The 18,408-nt window shown below is 57.5% G+C and overlaps 1 protein-coding gene and 1 long non-coding RNA gene across 8 annotated transcripts in view; one reads left to right on the forward strand and one right to left on the reverse strand.

Annotated features, from left to right (window-relative positions):
• Positions 1 to 1,694: 1,694 nt before the first annotated feature.
• LOC146765066 (uncharacterized) lies at positions 1,695 to 13,571 on the reverse strand. The gene is made up of 2 exons (XR_014950296.1): positions 11,735 to 13,571; positions 1,695 to 3,212 (listed from the first exon to the last, which is right to left on the reverse strand). It is a non-coding gene; the product is annotated as an uncharacterized LOC146765066 (long non-coding RNA).
• Positions 9,320 to 18,408, forward strand: part of LINGO3 (leucine rich repeat and Ig domain containing 3) — a 29,247-nt gene continuing 20,158 nt past the window's right edge. For 2 of the 7 annotated variants that reach the window (XM_085562589.1, XM_021528262.4), the window contains exon 1: positions 9,321 to 10,197. The gene's annotated coding sequence lies outside the window, so the exon portion shown is untranslated. Of the gene's footprint in view, positions 10,198 to 11,029; positions 11,149 to 18,408 lie in introns of those variants that run through there. The other 5 variants (XM_085562592.1, XM_021528263.4, XM_085562591.1 and 2 more) reach the window with 3 other exon arrangements.

Here is an 18,408-nt window from a genome sequence, read left to right on the forward strand (position 1 = left end):
GGATTTCATCCTCGGCTTGGAGAGGCTGAGGTGCACAGCGGGCTGGGGGAGGGAGCAGCCCCCATGCATTTCCCCTCCATGCAGGCAGCCCAGAGCAGATGTCCTCCCACCAGCCGTGCATCATTCATGCAAGAGTGCTCCCTCTCTGATAAATCATGTTGGAGAGACAAGACACAATGGGGCTTTTAATTATAGAAACAATTAGCAAGGATTAATGACAGCGGTGGTGTGACAGTGTTGTTACTCGCAAAGTTTAACCAAGTTAAACAGTTTTTGTCAGCTGTGGGGAGCACTGAGATGCTGCCTTGGGTGTTGGATGATGACTTCAGCACTCACCTCTCTTCCTCTCAGTGAGAGACACCTGGGGGCTTCCAGGGGCTTCAGTGGATGAAGCCTTGGGGGGGTTTTGGGAAGGGACCAGGCTGAGTGAGGGGACTGTTGCTACAGGACACGGGAAAGCATAACGTGAGCTGCTGCTATTTGCAAAGTAAAAAAGGAGACCGTTCATTTTCTGACTTCAACTTTTGTGCTTTTTCAAAGGTGACAGTGGATTGGAGAGTGAATGTGCCACCTCTCTAAAGACATTGGGTAAACTACTAGTACATCAAGTTTCTCTACACCTATGAAGGAATGCAAAACAACATGTTGTTTACAGAAAGTTGTGTGAGAAAGTTTTCTAACAGAATGTAAACTCAGAAGGCTTTAGAAAATCTTAAGAATCAGGGCAACAGGGGATGTTGTTCATGAGGGGACACCAAGGTGGAGCAGAGCTTGGAGGTGGCCCCGGCCCTGTGAGGGGGAGCAGGGACACTCAGCTCAATGTCACCAGCCCGTGGCCACTGTGGATGATGTGGATGTGTCCCCAGGCTCCTGTGATCTGAGCAGAGGTGCTGCTCCCCACAAACACCTTCAACACCCATGGTGGGCCCTGGTACAGCTCCAGCACCAGCATCTCTGCACCTTTCAGAGCCAAGGATCAGATCCCTGCTAATCATGGAAATTTTGGGTTGGAAAGGACATTAGAGATCATCCCATTCCACCCCTGCCATGGCCAGGGACACCTTCTGCTACCCCAGGGTGCTCCAAGCCCAGTGTCCAGCCTGGCCTTGGACACTTCCAGAGTCCAGGGGTAGACACAGCTTCCCTGGACCACCTGTGCCTCCCTATCCCCAGCATACAAAATTCCCACCTGCTTCCCAGACTCAGAAAAGCTCCCCAAAACCCCTTTTCTGCCTCCCAGTAGCTCCATCAGCTGATCTTCAGGCTGGGATCCAAGTTTAATCTGTTTAGAAGACACCACCAGACCCAATGGCTTGGGAAAACACAAAAGTCAGCAGTAGCTTCCCTTTGCCTGCAGCCCTGGCTGTTCCCCACAGAGGAGGCTGGGAGCAGGGACACAAACACAGAGTGACAGGAGGACAGCAGACACATTGGGGTCACCAGGGTGGCCACAGCTGTCACTGGAGGTGAGGTGGCACAAGCCGCACCAGCCTGGAGCCTCGAGCTGCCCTCCCTCCTCCCTCCTCTGCAGGATGCTGGGGTGGGATGCTGGAGGGGAATACTCACGGGGTGCTTGGATAGTGCAGGTGAGGCTGGGGGCTGGCAGGGGCTGCTCCAAGGGTTTGGCTGCTGGGAGGGGAGAGCATTGGCATGAGGGGGAGGCATTGTGAAGGCTGATCTAGAACAGACTAGATGGAATTAAAGAATAAAGTAGGGATTTATTAGGAAGCCTCAATAGATCCACCTTGGGCAGCACAAGAGCCCAGCCAGGGCTGCACCCAAGATGAACCAAAATGGTCACAAAATGCACAACTGCTCACGGGGTCTCTCACTTGTATAAGTTCTGCTCTATTTACATGTTTGCATTAATTGTCCAATTCCAGCTCCAGCCCAGGCAGTCCCATCCTGCTTGTTTTTCTCTCTTCATTCCACGTTGTTTGTGCTCTTGGGCTGAGATTTGGGTCATTTTTCCTTGGTCCCCAGCTGGAGCAGGAATTGTTTTGTCTCCCTGCTCTGTGCAGAGAGCTCACCATCCCCTCATGTGAAGCCCAGACCCGCACACTAAAGCAGCACAGAATGTGAAAAATACAAAATCTCAAACCTGAGGCTTCATTTCTTGAGTCTATCTCTGCCCTGCTGAATCCCCCTGGTACCTGCCCCACGCCAGGACCCCGTGCTGGGAGCTGGGCTTGGGTCCCCTGGGAGCACCCTCTGCTCTGCAGCACCCCCACCCTGTGCTCAGGCCTTTCCCAGGAGGACCCCAAGGTTTGGTGCAGGATTTACCCCCGGGCAGAGCAGAGAAACTGGAGCAGGGCAAGGGCAGCCCTGAATTCCACGTGGCTCGAGGGTGGAGCAGACAGGCTGGACCACGCTTGGCCCAGGTGCCTCAACCCCTGGCCAGTCCACCCAGCACAGCCTGGAAAGCCCATTCCCAGTGCTCCTGCCTGCTGGGGGATGGCTGGTGGGGAAGGTTTCCCAGTCCAAGCTGTCTCCTGCTGGATTAATAATTCACAGAGCGAGGCAGGGAGCAGCGACCTCCACCCCTCTCGCATATCCACGGATCCGGGAGCTGCTGCTGAAATGATGAGCAGGGACAGGATGATGGGGACCCTTGGACACTGCTGCCCATCCTGCCAAGGCCATGGGGTGCAGGGAGATGCACCAGGAGAGCGTCTCTGGATCCCTGTGCCAGGTACAGTTCTTGTTTCCAAACATTTTTTCCTTCCATGGAGGACGTGGGTGGATTTGTTGCCTGTGGAAGTGAGACACTAATAATGCTGGCTGGGTGCCAGGCCTGTTCTCACCTCCAGCACTGACAGCTCCCAAAAATCCTCCTTCCAGCCCCATTCCATGACAGTGCCCCCACCCCAGAGCTCCCCTGGGGATGTGGGAACAGCCAGGAGTGCCCAGAGCCCAGCCCTGAGTGTCTCCTCAAACCCCAAAGGCTGCCAGAGGGGCTGGAATTGCCTGCCTGGCAGCTGCCAGCCTGAGCCAGTTCCCACAACATCAAGCTGGAGAAATTCCTTCATGTTCCACAGCCACCTCCAGCCACATCCAACCCTGTTCAGCATCAGGGCAGCCAGAGCATTCCGGAACTTGCTCCTGGTCCCTGTGGAGAGCTCAAGGAATAAGGGTTCTTCTGGCAGGTAAAGCATGTCCAGCACTGTGGAGCTTCAGAAGAGGCTCTCAATATCTGGCAGCAGCTGGATTCCCTAGGAGAGAAACCATCATCTTCATCCTGGTGTTGGCCAAAGCCCCCAGAGGCTTTGGAACCATGGAACCACTGAGGCTGGAAAAGATCTGTGAGATCACCCAGTCCAACAATGAATGACGACCCAGAAAATTTGAAGCTGTTTCCTGAGAACACATTTCCTGTTTAAAACCTTTTCCCTAACCATGGCAGCCTCCCCATCCCAGCTCTTGGATGGGCGGGGAAATTAATGATGTGTTCAGCCAGGAAAAGTTTCCCAAGTCTTCCTGGTTACTGAATGATTCGTCAGCGATCCTCCCTCCCAAATTAGACCTTGTAGACCCCCCCGGCTGATGAATCAGCTCTGCCATCACTGCATCCCAGCATAATTTGTCTTTCAACCTAACAGCTCCCATCCCACTCCAAGGACAAGGAGCAAGAGTAGGCAGCAAAAAAAAGAAACCAGTACCCCATGTGTTGGACTGGGGAGAGCAGGAAAAGATGGGGACAGGGGGAACTTCTTCCCTTGCTGTTTGAGTTCATATGCTGGGTATGATCCATGTGAGGACAGGGAAGAAGCAGAATTTTAGGGACTGGCACCTCCTTGCCTCAGCACGGCCCTGAAGCAGGAAAGGAACTGGGAAGGGCACATCCCTCAAAGCAGAGGGATGGGAAAACCTTGAGAGCCTCCAGCAGGCAAAGGGACAGTGTGTTGTCACCTGGGCACAGCTGAGGGGCTGGGCAGCTCCTGCTGGGAGGTGACTGAGCCCGTGCTGGGGTGCAGGTGCTCTTCTCCAGTTTGCTGCTGTGGGTCTCCTCCTTCCCAACATGGGGACAATCCTGCTGGTGACGGGGGATGTGGCCCTGAGCCACTCGTGCCAAGTGGCAGCTTTTTTTCCCCAAGACAGCGACTGATGGGTCAGACACGCTGCCAGCTGGGAGGGAGCCACCAGGAGAGGCTGAGGGGGATGTCCCTGGCTGGTGGCCCCAGTGAGATCCCTCCTGCCCTGAGTCCAGCCTGAGCCATCCCTGAGCCATCCCTGGATGAGAACCTGGCCAGAGACAGGCACGGATTTGGGGGTTTTCAGGTGCAATCCTGTTCAGATTCCCTGGGGACAAGGAGCATTGCAGAATGGCCCCATCCCTGAGCAGGAACCAGCAGCTCCCAGAGCTGGGAGCTGATGAGGCCAAGCAGATGAATGAAGGGGATTAGAACGTGCTCTGTCTGCGGGTCAGTGCCACAGGGACGTGGGGACACGGGGACATTTCCATCTGGAAGGTGCAAATGCCGTGTTTGCCCTCGGTGGCACCGCAGTGCCTGGAATTCTAATTGCTCTAATGGTATTTGGAAAGGAGCTGGGAGCTGCTGGAGGGATGCGATGGCACTCGCAGAGAGAGGCAGGAGGGAGACGGGGGTGGCAGCGCGTTCCTTCGCACGCTGCGGCTCGGGGAGCGTGGGCTGGATTCCATCAGGAGCAATTTCCTCGCGGGGAGGCAGCGGAGTGGCCGCCCCCAGCTCCCCAGGAGTGGGGGAGCGCTGGGATCCCACCGGGAACGGCAGCACACGGATCCAGCCCTGAGCTTGCTGAGGGATGGGGAGGCGACCTGGGACCTGGTGAGGCAGGAATCGCCTGGAAAAAAAACCACAGCTCACTGTTCTCATCAGAGGAGAGACTGAGGGGAGGCTCCTGGGGGCTGCAGCTCCTCCCGAGGGGAGGCAGAGGGGCAGGGGCTGAGCTCTGCTCTGGGACAGCTCCTGGAGCCCAGCGAGGGCTGGAGCTGTGCCAGGCCTTGGCATGGAGCTCAGGGAAAGGTTCTTCCCCCCGAGGGTGCTGGCACTGCCCAGGCTCCCCAGGGAATGTGGGGTGTCTGGGTAGGGACAGGAGCTGGATTTGATGATCCCTGGGGGTCCCTTCCAGCTCAGGATATTCAGGATTTATTCCCCACACCTGATGATTTATTCCCCTCGACCAGCAGGGCCAGCATTGCCCAGTTATTTTCCCATCCTGGCAGCTGCGTAGTTTCTGTTTGCTCTGCCAATCCAGGAAGGTGCTGCAGGTACCAGGATCCACTGGCAGAGGAGCCGCTGCCAGCCCAGGTTCCCCCTCCCCACGGTGATCCTTGGCTCCACAGCAGGGTTTGCTGCTGCTGCCCAGCCAGGCAGGGTGGCAGTGCCACCTGTGTCCCCAGGGGTCCCCTGCCAGGCTGAGAGCAGCCCGGGGACAGTGCAGTGACAGGATTGGGGCTGGGGGAGTCCCTGGGGTGGGAAAGCCTCGCATTGGGACCCTGCTCCAGCCAAAAGCAGTGGGGAGCTGAACATTTCAGGCTCCAAATGCAGCTGCCCCAGACTGCCTGAGCTCAGGGGTTTTGGGGAGCGAGTGGCTGGGCTGTGGGGTGCACTCTACAGATGAACACCTCAGATTTTACCCCTAACATTTTCCCTTCTTGTCCACGTAATCTAGGACATCCACTTATTAATATCTTATTTTTATCAGGGCTGAGGTGTGCTTGGCACAGTAATGGGGACATCCTCGTGTGGATGGGCAGGACAGTCACAGAACCACTGAATCACAGAATCACTGAATCACAGAATAAGATGAGCTGGAAGGGACCCAGGGGATCATCAGCCCAGCCCCTGTCCCTGCCCAGACCCCCCAACAGCCCCACCCTGAGCAGCCCTGAGAGCGCTGTCCAAACGCTCCTGCAGCTCTGGCAGCCTCGGGGCCGGGACCATTCCCTGGGGAGCCTGGGCAGTGCCAGCACCCTCGGGGGGAAGAACCTTTCCCTGAGCTCCATGCCAAGGCCTGGCACAGCTCCAGCCCTCGCTGGGCTCCAGGAGCTGTCCCAGAGCAGAGCTCAGCCCCTGCCCCTCTGCCTCCCCTCGGGAGGAGCTGCAGCCCCGAGGAGCCTCCCCTCATCTCCTGTGCTCCAGCTGAACGAGCCAAGTGCCCTCAGCCACTCCTCACATGGCTTCCCCTCCAGCCCTTCCTCATCTTCCTTGCCCTCCTTTGGACACTCTCATGGCTCAATATCTTTCTTATCTGGGCAGTGAACCCTCAGCCATGGGCTCTGTGGGGCCGGGCAACCCTGGAGGGTGACACGAGCTCCATGTCTGGCCGTGCCCAGCTCCATGCCCGTGATCTGGGTGCTGTGCAAGCCCCCCTGATCCCCAGCAAAGCAGGGGTGGCCTTGCAAATGGGACCTGGGGTGGCCTAATTTGTGCAGCAGGAGAAATGCAGCCTGTGCTGGGCAACCAGAGATAATTTGCTTGATCCTTCTCTGAGCAGGGAAATGCTAGGCCGGGTTTGAGGGCTGCTGAGCCTTGCAAAGCTCCTGCTGAAGCCGGCTGGGGCTGGATGTTTCTGCAAAACTGGCCCTTAAAAAAGGGAGGAAATCCTTCTTTGGTGGAGTTTGTCACCTTGGGGTGACTTCAGTGCCAGAAGGGACAGCTGGACCCAGACATGAGGGCTCACTTAGGGGTTGCAGTGGGAGGAAGGGCAGGTGAAATTCCAGCACTGCTGTCGCTTGAAGCCCAGCAGTGAGGGAGGGGAAAGGTCCCTTTCCCTCCTGCTTGGATGAAAACCCTTCACCTGATGGTGCTTCTGCCTGGCACAGCTCAGAACAGCAGGTTCCTGGCCAAAGAAACTTCCATTGTTATTACCAAATATTTATTAAAAGTAACTGGGCTTAGTCACGGGCTCAGGCCGCTCACCCGGGGCTCTGGCAGGGAACACGAGGTGGGACTGTCCCCCCTCAGGGGTTCCTGCTCAGAATGAACAGACCTAAAGTGCAGACACACAGACTTTGGGGTCAGGGCAGAGAGGGAGGGAAGTAATGGGCTTTGGAGGGGGAACAAGAGGGTTTGCAGGGGGAACCTGGGACTTTGGAGGAGGAACAAGAGTTTGGAGGGGGAATCCAGGGCTTTGGAGGAGGAACAAGAGGGTTTGCAGGGGAACAGCCCCAGTTGCAGGGGAACAACCCCAGCTCTGTGCGCAGCAGGTCACGGATGTCACTCGTGGTGTGGCAGCCACTCTTCCCTGTGTCCCCCAAAGCCCACAGTGGGGCTGTGCCCCCCAACTTTCCATGCTTGACTCCTGCCAGAGTGCACAGCTGAGGAGAAGCTGCGTTTTTGGGTGTGGTGGGTGACCAGGCCAGAGTGAGCCCATGGGACCTCCTGGGCCCACCTCACCCTGTGAGAGGGTGGCTCCAGGCTGGATGGAGAGGACAACAAAGGGCGGTGTCCCTGGTGCCCTCCAGCTGTGCGATGTCACCCTCCAGTGATGTTTGGAGCACTGCAAAGCCTCTGGTCAGCACAGAATAAACCCCCAGCTCAGCCCTGGGGGCCAAATCCTGGGGACAGTGCTGTCCCCAGTCCCTGTGGTGTGGCTGGCTCTGCTCAAGGGCATTTGGGGCTGGGGGGTCTGGGCTGCCAAGCCAGGACTGGCTCCCTGGCACCCCCAAACCCTCGTGGCATCAGCCCAGCACCAAAGTGGGCTCCCCAAAACCCCAATTCTGCAGGACCACGTGGAGTGGGAGCAGCCAGCTGGATCCTTCGAGGAGCCCATCGAGGTTCCCATTAGGCAAAATGAATGGGCTCCAGGAGCCTGCTGTCAGCACGTGGCTCCCACTGCTGCATCCTGAATGGGGACAAAAACCTCTCGGGCTGTCACTGGAGCTGGCAGTGCTGGAATGCTGCATTTGGGCTGGCAGGGGACCAGGCAGGAGGGGCTGGCAGGGACCTGCAGGCAAGGAGAGGCTCTGGATCCTGGGATCAGCAGGGAAAGATCCCTCACTTCCCCACGGAGGGAAAACTGGGGGCAAAAGGGACTTTACTTCTCACTTTGTTGGAATTATTTTTCTCCCCTTGGCACGTTTCACTCAAAAACTCTTTGGGATTTTGAGCGTGTGCCAGAGCAGCTGTGATTTTTTTATTTCTCTCACACTTCTTTTTTTTTTTTTTTTTTTTTTTCCCTAAATCTTTTTGCTGAGTCTGTGTGAAAATGCCCCAGAAAGCAGCAAAACTTGTCAAGACACTCCCAGAGCTGGGTCACTTGGAACAGCATCTCCAAAGGCAGGGACCCTCCCTGGAGCAGGGGCAGCCCCAGGGTCCTGCAACTTCTGTGTGTCCCCCCAAACTGGGGCACAGTTGCACTGGGTGGTCTTGAAAGTCTCTTCCCACTATGATGATTATATGATTCCATGATATTTGTGTTCCCAGCTGGCCCCGTTCATCCCAATCCCGATGGTCAGCAAGATTTTGGAGATTTTTGGTGATTTATGGGTCCCCATCCTCATTTGTGGGGCTGCTGTCTTTGTTTAGGGCCAGGCTCTTGGGACAGAGGTGACAGATGGAGGTAAAGCTCCCTAAGGTGGGGTCTGGGTCCCATCTCAGCACCCCAAATGCCACAGCCCCTGGCAGGGACCTCCTCCCCATCCTGTCCCTGGCTCCTGGCCTAAGATCCCTTTGGATCTATGCTCATATTGAAGCCAATTTGAATTAATTGGAGCACAAGATCAAGGGCCCCATGGGATTCTGCAATGTCCTGTGCTGGACTCTGGCTTGGGGAAGCAGAACTGGTCACCTCAGCCCGGTGTTCTTCCTCCACAGCTTTGTCCTGTTCCTTCCTCAAAGCCCAAAATAATGCCAGAAAGGCACTGGAGTTAATGGGTGGGGAGAGAGCCCAGAGGGGGAGCAGGGCTGAGCCAAAACCTACAGCCCAGGCTTGAACCACAACCTGCCCACTCCCTTATCCAAGTTTGTGCCTTGGCTTCCCCCAGAATAAAATAATGCCACAAAGGGGGCACAGTAAGACACAAATAATTTGATTTTCTGGTGAGGTGCTTGGGGAGGGGACAAAGCAGCCTGCTCCAACCTGGGGCTCCTCCAGTGCATTTGTCAGCAGTCTGCTCCCCCAAAATCACCTCTAACCCCTGCCAGCAGGCAGGAGAGCATCTTCCACCAGGCAAAATCAGCTCCCAGCACCGGGATCAGGAGCTGTGGGGAAGCAGCAGCAATTCCCCCATCCTTGATTAAAACAGCGCAGCCTGAGGGGCCAGGGCAGGGGGGGACGCTGCTTAATTGACTTTGTTCTTTTGATACAGCAGCTTAATGATTGTGTTCAAATTAGCCAGAATCACCTTCCATCCTGGGGAATGGAAATGAGACGTGGATTGCTCCGGCACACCCTCCCCCCACGCCAGCCTCTTAAAAATCCATCCCCAACTAAACCGGCCACAGAAGATTTTTCATCTTTTCCTAAGGAGATAAGTTGATATTGTTTAAAACAGCAATGAAATTCCTTCCCAGCCACATAAATCTCCTGGTTTTAACCGCAGATCCAGGGCTGAGGCTGGGGCTGAAGCTCAAATGGGAAAGCCCGAGCTGCGTGTGCCTGCAATGAAATTATAAATCCACATCCCGGAGCAAGCGAGCAGCAGGAGGCACCAGGAACCTCCATCAGCAGAAGCGCTGGGCTGCAGCAAGGGATGGGAGTTGGGAGTGGAACTGACAGGCTGGGAGAGCTGTTGGCATTTCTCCTGACAAAATCCCGCACAACAGAGCCAGTCCAGGTGAAACCACGGCGCTGGACCCGCCTGGTGCTCAGTGCTGAGCCCCGTTCCTTCCCCCTGAGCTCTGCCCTCAGTTTCCTCAGCTGTAAAGTGAAGAAGATGCTGCCAAACCCTGCTTGAAAAGCGCTGTCAGACGCAGCAAATGTCACCGAATGGCTCAGGTGGTGCTTGGTCAGCTGGCACACAGCACATCAAGGGCACAGGACGCTCTGCATCAGCTGCCCACAGCCCCTGAGGCCAGGGACCAGCAAGGCTAAGGCCAGCCTGGACTGAGCGGTGATGGGAGAGGAGCAACAATTCCACCCTGGAAGTCAGAGCCAAGGAGGGAATTGGCCTCTGCCATCCTCAAAGCCCAATTACCCAAATCACCACAGCTCAGGAGGCTCCGGCAGGAGCGAAGGGGATCAAGAGGAGAACTCCAAGGAGGAGTAGCAATGGTGAGTGCTGTTCCCATGGGGAATGGGGATGCTGTGGGGGGCTCCAGGTCATTGTCCTGTGAGCCTGGCATCTCCCTGGCACTGCTGCAAGGGACAGTGGAGCTCAGTGTGGGGGCACAAACGCAGGAGCCCTGCTTGGGCTGGGGGCTGCGCTCATTCCTGGGGTCACGGCTCTGTTTGTGCCCCGATTGCCCCAGCTTCACATGGGATGGAGGGGAAATGGCTGTGTTCATCCACAACCACCTCCACCTCCAGTGCAGAGGGCAGCTCAAGGTGAGGTGGCCCCCAGACCCTGCCCTGGGAAAGGCAGGGGACACTGGACAGAGGGATGCAAACAGGTTCTCATGGGGATGGGATGGGATGGGATGGGAGGGTATTTGGGGGTGCTGCTAGGGGGCTGAGGGCCCCAGGCAGGGTGGCAGGTGGGTACCTGTGGGTGGAAGAAGCCCAGGCAGGGCGGTGTGGGGGTACCCAGGTGTGCGGAGTGGGGCTGGGGGAGCCCAGGCACGGTGGCCGGGGGTACCCCACGGTGCTGGCATGAGGTTGTGTACCCCAGGCGGGATGCTCGGGGGTACCCCACGGTGCTGACATGGGGTCAGGGACTTCAGGAAGGGCACTCGAGGCTTGAACACCCCAGGCTGCCCGGGGGAACCCCTCCCCTTTGCCCACGGCGGCGCGGGGAGGAGACCCCCGTGCCCTTCCCTGCGCTCTCTGCCCGGGGCCGCGCATCGCCCCCGGCCCCGTCCCTCCCCCGGCCGGGCGGGGGGCGCGGGGGGCGGCTCCGCGCAGCCCGGCGCGGCTGGAGAGGCGCTGCCGCCGCCGCGCCGCCCCCGGGGCCGGGCCGGGGCCGGGCCGGGGTCCGTCCGGAGCCGCCGCCGCGCCGCCCCCGGGGCTGCGGCTCTGCCCGCGCCGCCGCCGCGCCACGGGCAGCCCCGCCGCGGCCGCCGAGCGGTGAGTGCGGGGTCCCGGGCCGGGGAGGGTCGTGCCGAGCCGCACACGTGGCGCCGGGGGGCGGCCGCCGAGCCCCCGCCGCCCCTGGGGACGCGCAGCCTCCTCCATCCCTCCCTCCATCCCTCCCCGGCTGCCCGGCTGTGCCCACCGCCCGCGGCCGCCAGGCCCTCCGCAGCCCCCGGCCGTGCCCGGGGAGGGGGCTCGGCACGGCGGGCGGCGCCGGTGCCCCCGGGCAGGCTCGCACCGGGGGTGGCGGCGGTGTCGCCTCGGCGCCGGCTCCATCCCGCCCTTGCTCCGCTCCATCCCCGGCGCTCCCGGGGGTCCGGTACCCGCAGTCCCCCCCCGCCCCGGTAGGGCTGGGGCCGCCGCTCGCAGCCCCGCTCCCCGGCACAGCCCAGCGGGTCCGAGCATCGCCGGGCGTCGGGAAAGCTTTTCCCTTCTCCTCCCGCTCGCGTTTTCCCCCCGGCGCTGCAGGTCCGCACTCCTCGCCACCCCAGGGCCCTTCCTGCCTCTTCCCCGAGCATCCCGGATTTTAGCGGATTCTCCTGTCGAAAATTCCCAGGGTTGGTTTAGCCGCGGATGTTACCGGGTTGTGTTTCTCGGGGAAATGGAGCAGGCAGCAAGCGCAGCATTCCTGGCTCCTATTGCCGTGCTGGAATAGCAGCTTTTTCCTCTTCCCACTCTCCATCCAGAGTACTTTTGTGCCAGTTCCTTAATCCACTTGCAAAGTGGATTTCAGCTAAAACCTGACAAAAGGTGCTCCAATTCCCCCGGCGTTCACACAGGCAGCGGTTGCAGAGGAGCAGCTGCTTTTTCTGTTCCTACCCTGAAATGAGGTTTTTGGGAAGGAGAAAAGAGCAACCAGGAAGGGATGTGATGGCAGGAGAAGGCAGAGTGCCTGTGAAATAGATGGAGAGTGGAGCCGTGCCGGGCTCCTCAGCCTGGCAGCACCCAGAGCACGACCCCAGCCCTTGGGAGTGAGGAGAACTGGAGCCAGAGCGGCTGGAGAGGGAAGTGACCGGGATTGGGAATGTCTGGTGGCCTGGGGAACACCAGCCCGGGCCTAGCAGAGCTCCTGGCTGCTGCTTGGTTTTATGGATGGTCTCTCATGCACCCTCACCCTGCCTGGGGATTTGCAGCCTGCAGGATGGAGACCCCAAAACCCAATGCCAGTCCCACTGCAGGGGTGGGAAAAGCCTCATCCAGGCAGGGAGAGATCCTACAATCCTCTCCATCAAAACACGAGGCATTAAAACCAAAAAGCCTTCCAAGAGCAGAGTTGCCCAGCAGTGATGTGGTTGTGTGTGGGTTAAAATCCCAAATGCAGGTGTTGACCTGCATGGGAAATGTGAGGCCCTTGGGGTTCTCTGCACCCCAAAGCTCCATCACCCCTTGCAGGATGGAGATGGGATAAAATCCTGGCACCCTGGGGCATGGCAGGGAATGTGCTGCACATCCCTTAAATGGGAGAATAATTGAAAATGAGCAGGGGCCCAGCTGGGCAGCCTAGGGTGATCTGGTTTAATTTTGTGCTGATGTTTTTATCACCCCTGGTTGTGTGGCACTCGTGGAGAAGAGGCAGTGGAGCTGCTGCCTCGGGCTGCTGGAGGACAGGTGGAGCCGGCTGGGTTTTGGCCAGAGCGGCTTGGAGAGGTGGTTTTTGGTCCACCCAAGATTTCTGACAGTTTTCACATTGCAAAAACCCCACTCAGGTGTCTGCAGCCTTTCCCAAAGCACTTGGGTTTTGTGCTGATCTTGGGGGAAGATGCTCTCCCATGCCCATCCTCCAAAACAGCTGGAGGAGCGTCCCGAGGGCAGGGAGCAGGAGGCAGAGCAGCTTCAAAATCAGACGATTTTGCTTTTATTCTGCCCTGTTGGAGGAGGGAGCAGGAGGACAGGCGGAACAGGGGCTGGGTCGCGTTTCACCCATCCAGGGCATCGATGCTGAGGGTGGGATGTGGCTGTGCTGGGCAGGGCTGGGGCATGTCCCAGGCTCAGCCTTTTCTGCCAGGCTCAGCCTTTCGGGGGGGATGCGCTTTTGCTGATCGCTGGCTGAAGATAGCAGGGCCAGGGGCTTTTTTCCTGTTTTGTAGTGTTTAGAGCTCAGGAATGTCTGCTTTTATTAGCTGAGCTAATCCTGCCTCACCAGAGAACTCATTCCTGGCTCCAAGACCCAAACCTAGTCCCTGCTCTTCCCTCCTGGGCCCGAATTCCACTCTGGACTCACAGCCCGGTGGTGCAGACAGACTCGGCGCCGGCCACACTCAGCGTTTAAAGGTTTTCAGTCCACGTGTTTGGGATGGATTTTTCCCAACTCCTGGCTGTTGGATCACTCCTGTTAGGATGGATTTTTGGCTGTTGGCTCGCTCCTGCTTTCCCCCACCACAGCATCCCACCAGGGAGCAGGTGGCTCCTCATCTCTCGCTGAGGAGCCGGAGCTGCCATAAGGCAGAGGAGCTGGGCTGCTCCGGCAGCTCGGAGCCGTGCTGCTGCTGCGTTCACATCCCTGGGATGGGATGGGATGGGATGGGATGGGATGGGATGGGATGGGATGGGATGGGATGGGATGGGGAAGCCCCGGGGATAACGCTGGGAATGTGAAGCACGCGGCGATTCCCGTGGGCAGCCCGGTGGGATTCCTGGCACCAGCAACATCTCCCCACGCTCCCAAAGGCACAGCCCCGAGGGAAGGGAAGTGGGAGCCAAGTGAGGCCATCCCTGGGCTTGTCCCCAGTGGCACTGATTCGCCACGAGGCTCCAAAAGCCTTCGGTGTGCATGCCGTGCCTCAGTTTCCCTGGCTGCACAGAGTTGTGGTGTGGAGCCTGGCTTTGGAGGGTGGCACAGACCCTCAGGCAGCCAAACTCCTGCTGCCTGCATGTGGCTGTGGAGCAGTGGTGGGATCGTCTGAGCAGGCAGAGGGAGCATCCTGCAGGGTGTCTCTGGTGCGTGGGGCTGCAGGGAGGGTGGGAGGTGCTGCCTGAGCCCAAAGGGCCGCTCTGGGAGTCCTGGAAAAGCCCCAAAACAAACAGGCGAGGGCAGAAATGATCAGAACAGAGATGAGAGAGGAGATGAAAAGCAATAAATCCCACGAAAACACTTGGAAACGCTGCTGAGAGCCACAGTGGCTGTGGAAGGGAAATTGATTGGGCTTTGGGCACCCTCAGCTGACAAAGCTTCTGGTTGAAGTTTTTGTAGGGTTCACCTTGAAGCACAAAGCAGCTGCTTCCACGAGGTTTGGCTCAGGGGTTATGGGACCAGGGATAAGGAGTGGGACAGAGCTTTGCTCAGCCATTGGCAATGGAATGTGCTGGAATCTCCTTCGGATCCCATTTGAGCCGTGGTGTTTGGGGCTGCAGCTGGAACCCCGTGGGTGCCCCAGGTCTGTGGGGTGTCAGAGGGGCTGAGGCTGGGCAGGACAGGGGGGCAAAGTGGGGAAATGGCCCTGGTGGTGGGAGCAGAGCCCTCCCCAGGCTGGGCAGCAGCTGCCATTCCCTCTTTTCTGTGTAAAATGGGCATGCTGGGGACAGCACCAAATTCCCCCCAGAACAACCAAACAGCAGAGATTGGGGTGGAGAATTTGGGCAAACAGAAAGAGCTTTACCAGGGATGGCTTAAAAACAAAGCACAGAGGGTCTGGGCTGTGATCCCCAGGCTGCTGTGGTGCCTTGGCATCCACATGGGCACCCCAAGGCCGGGGCATGCCGGGGGCAGAGGCAGGATCCGTCTCTCCGAGCGTGCCCTTCTCCTTCCTCTGCCTCAGCCCAGCTCTTCCCTTGCTTCCCTGCCTTCCTCCCCCTGGAATTTTCATGCCACCACGAGCTCGACTGCGGCTTGCAGCCCCATCCATCAGGAGGGTTTGGTTTTCAAAGCTGTCCCAGCTCTGCCCAGCTCGGATCTGGAGCGCCGGGGCTCCTTGTTCAGCTCCCGATGTGCCAACCAAAATAGCAGCGGCCACATAGTGGAGTGGGGAGGAACAAGTGTTACTGGGAATTAAAATGACAGATCTCAGCATCAAGGTCTCCGAGGGTTTGTGCTTTATTAAGCAACAGTGAGTTCATGGGAAAGGACTTTGACTCAGAGCACCGGTTGTGTCTACAAGAAAAGAGAACCAGGGACTATATTTAGGCTCAGGCTGTGGTGGGGAGCCAGGGCCAGGCACCAAGGGAGGGGAGCTGGGCATCCTCAGCCCCGTGGGGATGAGCCCTGGCCCTGCAGAGCAGAGTGGGGAGCAGGAGGTGGGCACACCTCACCTTTGGGATCATGGAATCCCCAATGATTTGGGTTGGGAGGGACCTTAAAGCCCATCCAGCCCTGGGCAGGGACACCTCCCACTGTCCCAGGCAGCTCCAAGCCCCATCCAGCCCGGCCTGGGACACTGCCAGGGATCCAGGGGCAGCCACAGCTGCTCTGGATGACCTGTGCCAGGGCCTGCCCACCCTGCCAGGGAAGGTGGAAAAACCCTGTTTCTCCTCCCTGTGCCAGGGGCTGCTTGGGGGTCCTGCACCCGCAGCACCACATCAGCCATGGCCAGGGGTGTGTGGGGTGGCTGGGAGAGCTCCTCTGAGCAGGATTCACCCTGGCTGGGACTTGTACAGCATCCACTGGGTTCAGAGAAAAGGGGGACCACGACCCAGCTGTGTGGTCCTCACGTGGCTCCCTCTCCCTTAAATGTGGTTTTCCTGCTGATGATGGGGGTGATTTAACAGATCAATGTTTTCTCTTCTTGCCTCAGGGTCTGCCTCTTCCCACCGCCCCCTCCTATTAAAAATTCATTGTTTCTCCCAGATACTGTTGCTAGAGGGAGACAGGGAGAAATAAAGGAAGTTCTTGGAAAGGAGAAGAGAAAATATTCAGTGGGAAGGGAATTGAGGAAAAATTTAAGCCAAATATTGTCCTTCCCTCGGCGTATTTGAGCCCAAGCACTGTCCCTGTCATGGCACAGGACCCTGATGTTCCCAGGGAACTGGGGGGAGTTTGGGTGCTGGGGACAGTCCTGCTCCTGCCAGGGAGGTGGTGAAGTGTCACAGCACATGTTGTGATTGAGACAGCCACGATACACAGAGGATCATCAGACAATTTCAGAAATGTTCAACCCATCCAGAATAAAATCACATCGCTTCAGGGGGCTGCAAGCATCTGCCCTTCTTGTTCTTCAGCCCATCCTTTTATCCCCCTCATGTTCATGCATTGCTCCTGTGTGCCCTTAGTGATCAGCACCCCTGGGCACTCCATGGCTCATTGCTGGCAGTGCTGCTCACCTGCTTCTCACAGCTGCACCCACTGGGATGGGGCTCAGCCACAGCCCCATCCCAGTACCCCAAATTCTGTCCCTGCAGTGTCCTCGGTTTAAACGCTTTAAAGCTTTTAAAGGTTTTCAGTCCACGTGTTTGGGATGGATTTCTCCCAACTCCTGGCTGTTGGATCTCTCCTGTGTCCTTGCAATGAAGCTCTGCTGGTTTCAGGGCTGGGAGTGTGGGACATCCTGGCTGTTTCACCCAGCAAATCCCAGCAGGCACGGGAGGGAAGAAGGAGCAGGAACAGTGACCTGCAGCGGGGCTGTGCCTGATCTCCGACTCAGTTCCCATCCTTGGCATCTCCAGAAAGCTCCAGCAAGGCCTGGGCTGCTTTTCCTCTCCATTTGGCTGCTGTTTCAGTGCAGGATGAGGGGGTTTGTCTGTAGACTGAAGTAGCCACCAGGGCTGATGGCTCTGTGGGATCAGCTGCCCTGAGCACCCAGAGCTGTGGCTGTGACACGGAGCTGCCTGGCCAGGTGCCACCAGTGGGGATGGAGCAGGGACTGAGGGGGATTCAGGCAGCCTTGGGAAGGCTTTTTTCCATCTTCTGAAGCCTCCTGAGCATGCTCCTCACTGTGCTCCTCGCAGGGCAGCAGCAGCAGAGGTTTACAGGGCAGGGGAGCTAAAGGTGCTCTCCCAAGCATCCGAACTCCCTCAGCCACACTCCGTGGTGGAACACCTCACCTTAGGTGAGAGGATTTGTTTTCCCTCAGGAAATGATGCCTCAGGTTTGAGCTTTTCTATGTTTCAGGTTCTGTGCTGCTTTAGTGTGTGGGTCTGGGCTTCATATTTAAGGGATGGTGAACTCTCTGCACAGAGCAGGGAGACAAAACAATTCCTGCTCCAGCTGGGCACCAAGGACAAATGATCCAAATCTCAGCCCAAGAGCACAAACAACGTGGAATGAAGAGAGAAAAACAAGGATGGGACTTCATGCTTTAGCTGGAATTGGACAATGAACTCCAACGTGCAAATGGAGCAGAACTGATCAAAGTGAGAGGCCCCGTGAGCAGTTGTGCATTTTGGGACCATTTTGGTTCATCTTGGGTGCAGCCCTGGCTGGGCTCTTGTACTGCCCAAGGTGGATCCATTGAGGCCTTTTAATAAATCCCTGCTTTATTCTTTAGCTCTGTCAGTCTCTGTTCTAGAGCAGCCTTCACAAGGCATCAGAAGAGTTCAAGGAATCATTTCCAGCCCCTTCTCAGTGGTGCAGCCAGAGGAGCAAACCGTGAGGGTGTTTGATGCTTTTGGCCTCTTTTTCCAGAGGGTCACCTGGGCTGACCTTCCCCGTGCTCAGGACAGCTGGACACCAACCCTTCAATATTGGCACAAGGAGCTAGTTTGTGTTTTTCCATTTAAATCTCATTTGAAGGAAAGTCCATCTGGTTCCCTCTGTGCTGCCAGAGGAAAAAAGGGCTGTTCTTGGGTCAGTTTTCCACAGGGAGACCCAGCAGAGGCAGCGTGGCCCCGGACTTGTGCCTGGTGGGGGGCTGGGGCAGGGCCCCTGTAATTGAACTAATTAGGGATGGAAAAGGAGCAGAACCCTGCAATTGCAAATAAAGGTGGAGTGACATAAACGAGAGAGAAACTGTGACCTTTTTTCCATAAGCAGGAATATTAACCACGTGTGACTGATGGAGTGGGGAAAAAGAATCCTGCCTTCATTAGTCCTTACTGCTGGGCCTGATGAGGAGTAGGAGCCTTGGGCTGCTCCAGGGCAGTGCAGTGGGTGATGCCAACATCCCTGCCAGCCATGCCCAGTGCTCTGGAAGTCATTCCAGGAGTTATTGTGGGGTTGGACCCTCCAGCCCAGCCAGGGCAACACCCGCAATGAGCTAAAATGATCACAAAATGCACAACTGCTCACAGGGTCTCTCACTTGTATAAGTTCTGCTTCATTTACATATTGCAGTTAATTGTCCAATTCCAGCTCCAACCCCTGCAGTCCCATCCTTCTTGTTTTTC

The sequence above is a fragment of the Lonchura striata genome, chromosome 28, assembly GCF_050655825.1.
Source record: "Lonchura striata isolate lonStrDom1 chromosome 28, ASM5065582v1, whole genome shotgun sequence".
NCBI lineage: Eukaryota > Metazoa > Chordata > Aves > Passeriformes > Estrildidae > Lonchura > Lonchura striata.